Source organism: Stegastes partitus, unplaced genomic scaffold, assembly GCF_000690725.1.
Source record: "Stegastes partitus isolate 25-593 unplaced genomic scaffold, Stegastes_partitus-1.0.2 Scaffold299, whole genome shotgun sequence".
NCBI classification, from domain to species: Eukaryota; Metazoa; Chordata; class Actinopteri; family Pomacentridae; genus Stegastes; species Stegastes partitus.
The window spans coordinates 380,198-390,264 of NW_007578030.1; positions in this window are offsets into that span (position 1 = coordinate 380,198).

The following is a 10,067-nucleotide window of genomic DNA, read 5'->3' on the forward strand; positions in this document are numbered from 1 at the left end:
ATGAAAAAGTGTGGGATCTAAAATTGGACCCTGAGGAACACTGTGGTTCACTAAACATTCGTTATCAATGAAATAGGATTTAAAGCATTTAAAAGCAGAATCAGAGAGGTTGATAAGACTGTGAAGTCTATCTAAATGAATAGAATGATCTGCAGTATCAATGGCAGCACTTAAGTCCTGTGGTATGAAGACAGACGGTTTATTCATATCTGTATTGGACCTCAAGTCATGTCTAATCACAGTACAGAGACAGCACTAGTCCAGATTGATTTGAATGCCCACGAGGAATGCAATGGTGGTTGATGAAGTGGTTGATTGAAAACGGGAATTTGGACACTGGCCTGTAGTTATCAAGCACTGATGGATCTGAATTGTTTCTCTTCAGAGAAATGGCAGTCTTGAAAGCAGTGGGAAAGACACTCATCTGGAGAGAATCATTTTCAATAATGAGAAGTTCTTCAATTAAAACAAAGCTATAAAATGATGTAGAAATGATGTTGGAATGGGATCCAGAAGGCAGGTTGCTGGTTGTAATTAAGATAGAAATTTGTACATGAACAAACACGAGGGAAATGTGTCCTGGTTGATGCTAAGATGCTCCACAAACAGTGTTTCCAGGGCGTTAAAATCCATGAGCTGATCCTACGATAGATCTCATAGTTTTTATTCTACCACTGAAGTGGACTGCAAAATCTTTACACCTGTAGATAAAACAGCTTTGGTTCATACAAACAGGTAATGAAATGGTCATTTGCTGACAATGACCGAAATCTTCTCTTTACAGTTATCAATTTTGCAAACACTTCTTGTTATATAATAAATGTTGAGCTGTTAACAGAACATGTGAAAATTAAGCATTAGTTTATTTTTTCCTTCTTCTTTCTGCTATTCTGCAGTTCCTTAATCATTTTTTAAAGTTTGTTCTGGTTTAGTTCAGATTAATCCTTTAATTAATTAATCTGATATCATTATCAGAAGTTGTTGGCATCCCTTAGGATCGATAACTTGTTTTCACACTTAGTTCTTGTTCTTTCCTTTAAGGTATTTGCATTTTCTGTTTAAATCCAGTTTATTTAGAATAATTTTATTAATGTATTCATTTTTTAAGTTTGGCCTGTCTCTCGTCTGAGTTATGGGTTCCCTGACGAGCTGTGACAGACTTTGTTTTGCTCTCTACATGACTCTGGTTTAAACTAGCTGGAAAGCTGAAAACAGGAAGCAACAGCGAAGGCCAAGAGAGGCAGGCGGGGGGGAATTAAAAAGATGGAGCAGTGACGAGGCAAGAACTGAACAACATGATGTCTCTGTGTTGTTGCTTCTTCAAGTGAGAAAATTGCTTTTCAAAGGCAGCTGTTTTGTAATCTGTGGTCGGTGTGGTTTGCCTGATTGTCATTGTTCTGAAATTGCAGTAGAAACACAGACTGAATGCACAAAACAATTTAGCTGCTACGTTTAGAATCTCTGGTTTACGGCTTTACAGTATCTGACATTAAAAATATTTAGCCAGTGCAAACATCCTCATGACAAATTAGCCACTAGATGTGCCCGAAAGCCTCAGAAGCACCATGTGATGAGAATTAATGTTCAACCTTTAAGATTGACACAAAAATGATCGTCTGCCTCCTCGTGTCATTGTACTGTTGACACTGGATACACCCCATAATTATGGATGAAGCTTACATGACACTACCTGCTACGGATGATAATTTTTAGAAAGATGTAAAAGGAAGCTTGAGGAGGAGTGGTGCTACGAAAACCACCATATCTGACTGAAACATTCATTACTGTGTTTGAGTAATACATCAATCTTGGCTAATGGCCATAGAAGAGGGTCTAAGAGACTGCAAAGGAGGAAAGCAACACCATAGGTATAGTCCATCAGGTTGCAATATTTAAATTAAGTGTCATGCTTTACAGAGCTGTCATTTGATGCCTGTTAACCTCTGACAGTTGGTGCCTATTAAACAGACAAGGTCATGGTTTATCCATCCATCACATTTCAGTGACTTATCAATGTCAGTGTGGTAGCCCAGACATCCTTCTCTGCAGCCCCTTAGATTTACCAGATTTGTCTGGATTCATGCCAATAGGAGGTACAGTATAATCCTTCAGGCGCATTCTTGATCTGTTCTTTTTAGTTGTAGGTGTCCAGCATACGTCAACAGGTAGTGGCCACTAAACACTGAGCCTCCTCACCTGTTTCATTTCTAGTCATTTCATAACCGATCAGGTCCAGATAACTGCAACAAATCTTGTCATCAATATAATTTAATGTTTCTGGGTTTTCTGATATGAAGCCCTGATCAGCCAGACGACCTCATTTGTTGGTGCCCTACCCTTAAGTTGGAATAAAATTATTTTCTGACAAGGTTTGTTTACTTTACAGAAACAACTCAGAAATGTTGATGTCCATGTTGGTCAAAGCTAATCCTCTTGGTGGGTTAGTTTTGTTTAGGTTTGAATGCTTTTGAGGTTTCTCTGGATTCTTAGCATAAGAATAAACATAAACAGAAAGACCCAAAGCTCCAATCACTAGAGTGACAGACAATAGTTCTCAGCTATCCGATAAGGACGTCTGGCCTTTTCCGAGCCAATCGTCCTGCCCATAAATTGGGGGACAACCACAGGTTTGTTCGTCTCTGCAGTAACTGCTGAAGGAGCTTTCACATTCATGACAGAATTGAACTGTGAGCTGATAAGATCTTGGATCACCCACTTGCAAGGGCAGCGTGGCTCATACATAATTCAGGTCTGCACTTTGCATTACTTGAAGAAAATGCCAAACAACTCAGCATACATGCATACATACATATATATATGAAACAGTCTTGTATTTATACTGGTATGCACATGTTAATCACATAAAAATACTCGTAGGTGACCAGATAAACACATACAGGACACAGTTACAGGTCTGGCAGTTTTTTTTCTTTTGCTCTCCTGCTGTAGCTCTGTGGACTATAGGACTTATTAAAACATCAGAATTCCACTCACACATTTAGTGAGCCCACATAAAGAACATGTTTTCTCCAGGGTGACAAAATCAGCACAGCTTCCCTAATGTGAATGATTACGCTTAAACTGGATCAGGATCATTACACTAGACTGGATCACACAGATCCTTGCATTATTATTATTATTGTTGTTATTAAGGTCAGTTTTGAAAAACAAATATTGGATGTAAACATGATGAATATTCTGAACTGTGTTGTATCATGAGATGTATGAATTACCTGCCACATCAGTTTTTGCATGTATTTAATTTGCTTGTCATGTGTTATTTTGTGTCATGTGTGTTGTCTTCACACCCAACTGCTTATTGTAACCACTTCACATGTCATTTTGAACCCGCTACAGTTTCTTGCCGTGTTTTGCTCCTGTCACATTTCTATTAACTCGAGGCTAAAGTCCTGCACCTCTATGTAAAATGAAACAATCTTGACTAGAAGTAGAGAGAACTCAGAAACACCATCTGAGCAGTATGGCATAATAAGATGCCAAATAAATAAATGAATAAAAGTTCTAAATCAGCAAGTGGGGGGGTAATGGTGCCTCTGCATACTACAAATATATTTAACTACTTACTTTTTCAGTGTTTTTCTGTACTTGCCTCCCATCTGCTTTTTAAACAATCAATTAACCTGAAAGTGATCAGGATTTTTGACACATGCCTGTTTACAGGCTGAGTTATTGAAATGTTTGTCAGTTGTGCTGGGGAGTTTAGATTTTTTTTTTCTTCTTCCTTTTTTTCCCCCGAATTTGATTAGAGCAAATAATTTATTTCTGAAATTTATTTAAATGAGGTAAAAGCAATCACTATTTAAAGACATGTCTGTGTTTTAAGCTTAGATGTGGCTAAATATTGCTGACAGAATGGTACATCACAGATGAGTAGTTTGTCTCTATGATATATGTCAAATTGGCTTTTTGTTTTACGCCGGCGGGTGTGAAAGGCATGTTTATTTTGTTTATTTAAATTTATTAGAGCCACAGCTTTTGAAAACAGACAGACTCAGCCCTCTTGTATAAGTTACATGTGACTTCTAGTTTCATCTGAACTATCAAAATCACTTTATTTTAAATGTTGTTTAAGCATTTCTCAAAAAGATTTTTTTTACCAACAAGATTCTTTTTAAAATAATAATAATAATAATAATAATAACAAAATGCTCCTCAACTCAGCTGCGACCAACAGTCACGGTAATGGGCGGTAATGTTATGGTGGGTTGTACGAGCCAAAGCAACCTTCACATAAATGCAAAGAACCCATTGATTCTCAGCAAAACGTTGAATTGAGAATCAATGTTTTATTCTCCTTCTTATTCATCTGTCATGTTGTCTTTGCACATCTTGCAGACTCAGGCATGTAATCTGTTGTGTTCACTGCGCACTGACTTCTCTTCCATGACTTAAACCTTTTAAGGCGCAGCAGCACTCTGGTAAGTGCTCCACCGACGAGAAGCTACAGCGATCAGGACACTTTAATGCCACAGCCCTTACTCTAAATCTTCAACCATAAGTTAATCATTTTGTAGTCACACTCACACATGCATGAAAACAGCCTAACATATCTACAACACTCATAAACAAAGATGTCATTGTTTCCAGGTTCCTGCTACTTCAGTTATCAGGATGATCGTAGGGGCTCCTGATTGTTATTCACTCTCACAGGCACACTTGTTTTTTTTTTTCTCCTGTGCAAGGACATTGCATTGTCACTCCCTGGAGACACACAGTCTCACAATAACTTCAGATTGTATGGTGTGGTTTCCAAACATGTCTTCAGGGCAAAAGTACTTCTTCCTGTTCTGAACAAGCACACTTACTTGCTTGCTTGGGTAAAAAACTCAGCCAATATAGAGACACACAGGACACAATGAACTGCAGGAATGATGACAACAGGACACATATAGTGAAAAAAAAATCACGGTGTTGCACTTTTTCATACACAGAAAAACTCTGTTAAAGATGCTACGATCTGAGAGAGCAGTTTATTACATGCAGACAAGAAAAGAAGAAGCAAGCTACCAACTAGGAACAAGTCCCCGACCGCATAATGCAGCATACTGCCTTCACACATCAAAAAGGACTTTTTTTTTTACACTTGGGAGGTAATGAGCTGTGGCATTTACATGTTATTGAAGAGAAAAGCCAACTCCTAACTCTGCCTGTGATGATACACCTACACATGCATAATTCATATTCTACATACAAACATGGGTCTGACACTCTGCAATTGCAATTGGTCGTCCAGGCTTTTTATAGACACACACAACTCTGCTGCTATCCTTCTGAGGACCTTGAAATATTGCATTTAGTCCCTTTCTTAAGACAGATTTATACTCTGAATCTATGGCATTCTCATACCCGACACACAACTAAACATCGCAGAAGTGCAGACTGCTCCAACAACAGTTTGTTCTCTTATTCCTAATGTGCTGAGTTTATAAAGAGATTTACACAAAGGCGACACTTACATGAAATAGAATGTAAGAGGCTGTAACTGCATCAAGCTTTCTCATTATGCAAACACAGGGGTCGTTTTTTGGTTTGTAAATTACGGCCATATAAATGCAGCTCTTATTTTCATGAGGTTTCAGCATCTTGTCTCTTTTCTCTGTGTTGCAGTTGTGTTAGTAAAAGCAATAATGAAAGGCTAACAAACATCCATCCATCCATTATCTATACACACCGCTTAATCCTCACTAGGGTCGTGGGGGGCTGGAGTCTATCCCAGCTGACTTAAGGTGAAGGCAGGGGACACCCTGGACAGGTCATACAACATTCTGTAAAGTCAGTGTTTAGCACAGAATCTGCCAGCTGGCATAAGACAACTGTTGGATCTGTAGATTAGATGTTTATTTATGAAGAAAATACTGCCTCAAATCTGCCATCAGGCTCTGTAACCTCTAGTCTCCAAATCCATGCTGGCTGGCAAACATAATATATGAATATGTGGTTGTGAACTTTGTTACGTGTCCTGTTCACATTCGGGTAATGTGATTCGTCAGCGTTGATGTATGAGGCGGTTGCTGGCTCCTTCATCATTCTGACTGCTTTCAGGGGGAGCTTTATCATGCAGAAGGAAAAAGCAAAGGCTTGGCATCAGTGGTGGAGGACTAATGTCAGGTATGCCTGTGTCTTAAATCTGCAGTCTGTTCATTTGTTACTCTTTCTCTTGTCTCTGTCTAGTCCTGAGTTACAGGTTAGCATTGAGTAATATCCAAATATCAAGACATGGCATTACTTAGAAGGCCTCAGAGCAAGGATTGGCCAAAATGTCTCCTTGTGCGGAAGATGGTTATGAAACTCTGACCAGTTCTCCATATCCAATGTCACACACACACACACACACACACACACACACACACGTACACACAGACGTACACACACCTCACTAACCATCACTGCCATCTGTGACAAATAAGAGGCGGGTAGGTGAGAAAATGAAAGTTTCCAAAACGCCTCCAGCTCCATTTCTCAGTCTCTCTCCAAAGCAGCCATCCCTTCTGTCAGCCCTCGCCGGAGCAAATTACCTGAGCTTCAGAGTAGACACACATTTACACCATGGCGCTCCTTTTACCCTGACATGCGATGAGGATTATGAAACTGTTCAAATTCTGCTGACAAAACTTGTCAGTGTTTGTAGCTGTGGATCTTACATGTGTCACTGTGTTCTCGTGTCACCGAATCGATGTCCTCGTGTTACGTGATGTTGCACAGTCAGCCTGTTCCCACGTTCATGTCACCTGTTCATCTTAGTAATACCACATTATGTCCACATTGTACAGTAGCTGGGAACCTCCAGGTGATTACTGCAGAATGTGAGATTACTTCCTAAAGAGAGGGTATTTGCCTTTGAACTGGGCGTGCTTTGTTGTGTTTTTTTTCCACCAAATGCTCAGTTCAATTCAACAAGAATTTATCTGATTGACAGAGTAATGCTTAAAAGTGTTTCTTTAGAGCTGCAGGCAGAATAACTTTTACTGATGCTCAATTACACCAGCAAAAGGTGCAATTTCAGCACACACCAGACGTGCTGCTAAAAAAAAAATAAAGCACTTATTCTAAAAATCTAATGGCAAACTAAAGAACTGGATGAAATACTCGCACTTTAACAATTTGTTTAATATCTTTACAATACTTTAAAAGTGATAGCTGTTGTTAAAAATGGTTATAACTGGAAGCTTAAACTGACATTTGTTAATTTGTTCATTCATCCGGACTTTATTCATAACAGAGAGATCATTGGCGTTAAGTGTAGGTACAAGAGCAAAGAGGAAAAAGAAAGAAACAGAGGACTGATTAAATAAAGACTAAAAATATGTAGTATACAAATTAAAATATGAGAATATGAGAAACCCTGAAACTTGCAATAAAAAGATAATTTAAATGTACTATAAAATACAATTATGTGAAGCAATTATAATTATACCTTGGGAGGTTTAAAACCCAACCAGGGTTTATGAATTTGAAGGAGGAATTTGTTCTTAGGAGTTCAGTTTTACGAAAACTCATGGGACCTGAATTTAAAAAAAAAAATGTGGTTAGTGGTCAGAGTCTGATAAAGTCTATATTGTCAGGGTGTGTTGCTGGACTCAGACGGAGACACTGAGGCAGGAATTAGGTGAAAACGTTTTTGCTCGGGGAATGTAGAGTTAGCGAAGGAGGCGGTGGTGAAGGTGAAGAAGACTTGAGCAGAGGAGAAGCAGCTTTGAGAGGCATAATCCTTCAGACGTGGCACAGAGAAACAGCAAGCGTAAACAAGCTGGGAGGTGGTAGCCGACAATTTGGCAAAGAGCGGCGGGAGGACCGAAGTCTTGTCCTACAGGGGGTGATTAGAGAAGCAAGATTAGATGAGCTTGATTGCAGAATGTAGTGAAAGGTGAGAAACCAACCAGACTCACAGCAGGGACAGAGCAGAGAGGCGAGAAGAACAGAGGCAAAGAAAAAAGCACAACACAGAAAAAGCAATTCTGAGAGGTAACGTTTCTAAAAAAGGGCCTTATCATTGAAAAAAATATACCACTGAGTATCACATCTCCACGCGAGACCACCAACCTTATCATCCAAAAGACAAATACTCATGTGCAATATACCCCCTTACTGTGTGCAATTTATCTCCCTTATGTGCAATAATAATTATTTTGAACCATACTTTATTTATCTTTTGTACTTTTTTAAGTTCATTGGAGGGCTGCAAGGTTGCTCGGTGGTTAGCACCGTTGCCTCGCAGCAAGAAGGTCGTCGGTTTGCGTCCCAGTGAGGACACCCAGGATCTTTCTGTGTGGAGTTTGCATGTTTTCTCCGGCTTCCTCCCACACAGTCAGAAAACGTTTTGAAGTTAATTGATGATTCTAAATTGTCCGTATGTTGGGGTTTGAATTCTTATCTTGGTGAATTACTTCCTGTGTTTGCTTGGCTGCACTGTGTGCTTGTTGTTTCGGGCTGGGCAGGGCCATGGCTCAGGAGGTCTCGCTCGTTCTCCATCACACCCGTCCCTCATCGCAATCAGCGCTGCTCTTGAGCCGGCTTCTCCCCGTGTTTCAGCGCCAGATGATTAACTCTCCCCTGAGCGGTACATCGGCCACGATCGCTATCTCGAGTTCTCATGCTTTGTTTGCTTGCTCCATCACAGGGTAATACTGTAAATGTGAATGTGAGTGTGCTTGGTTGTCTGTCAAGACAAGTGTAGCCCTGTGATAGACTGGTGACCTGTCCAGGGTGTCCCCTGCCTTCACCCTAAGTCAGCTGGGATAGACTCCAGCTCCCCCGTGATCCTAGTGAGGATTAAGTGGTGTATAGATACTGGATGGATGGAAGTTCGTTGTATCCATGATGTGGATCTTTGGTGTATGTTTAGGGCAGCTGTGGCTCAGGTGGTAGAGCGGTTGTCCTCTGACCGTAAGGTTTGTGGTTCGATCCCCTGCCCCCTCCACAGTCAAAGTGTCCTTGGGCAAGACACTGAGCCTGAAGTTGCTCTCAATGGCAGGCTAGCGTCTTGCATGGCAGCTCTGTCGCCATTGTTGTGTGAATGTGTGTGTGAATGGGTGAATGAGAAACACATTGTAAAGCACTTTGTGTGCTGCAAAGGTAGAAAAGTGCTGTATAAGTGTAGTCCATTTACCATTTATATAGTGTTTGTATAGGTCTATTGCATTACATTTCTCAGCTCCTCCTATTTATAGTTTATTTGTTCTCTTTTCTTGTTCACTTTTTTGTGCTCTTTATCTTTTGCACTCTGCATCCATACTGCTGCAACATGTGAGTTTCCCCATTTGTGGTGAAAAAATTAAATGCAATCTAATCTAAACAAATGATGAATGCTGTGTCAGACCCCTCAATGCAGAGCGACGGAAAGGTTCATGAGTTTAAGAGTAGAGGAGGATGCATCTCTGAAACAGCTTTAACAAAAAAAATGTTCCTAATGTGGAGAAGTTGTTCTTATTTCTGTGGGAATCTTTGGCCAACGCTGGCAGAAAACATTATCTATGTGAAATCTGAGTGCCGAGATACTGACATTCTGTGACCTTCTCAGTCATTGGACTGTTTGTGGTTGAAATACTGTCAACATTTATTGACTATAGCTCTGGAAAATGCTTAGCCTTGTCGGCACTATGGACAAGTCTTAAGGGTTTAGCCCTCTGAACTCCAGTTTGTGGGCAGGCTTTGCACACTGTCACATTTTCACTCACTGTGGAACACTTTTTTTTTAAATCGCAAAATATAATCCTGCATCTCTATGGAAACAGTACAGCCATTGCTAGATGTAAAGAGAACTCGAGAATGTCTTCTGTGCAGGATAACAAATGTTAACTACCATAAATCATTAAAAATGGAAGCAGAATTTCTTTGAATAGGTATTTTACAAAAATTTAAAAAATGTTGAATCAACACACACATTTTTCCAAAGACCCACAGGTGTCGTATTTTTTATTTGTTTCCATGCTTGTTTCCATAACCCTAACGTTCAACTGAAATTTCATTGTGTGTATAGAAACATATGCATAATGACAATAAAAAGGTTTCTGATTCTGATTCTTCTGATTCTTTTCTACTATCTACTC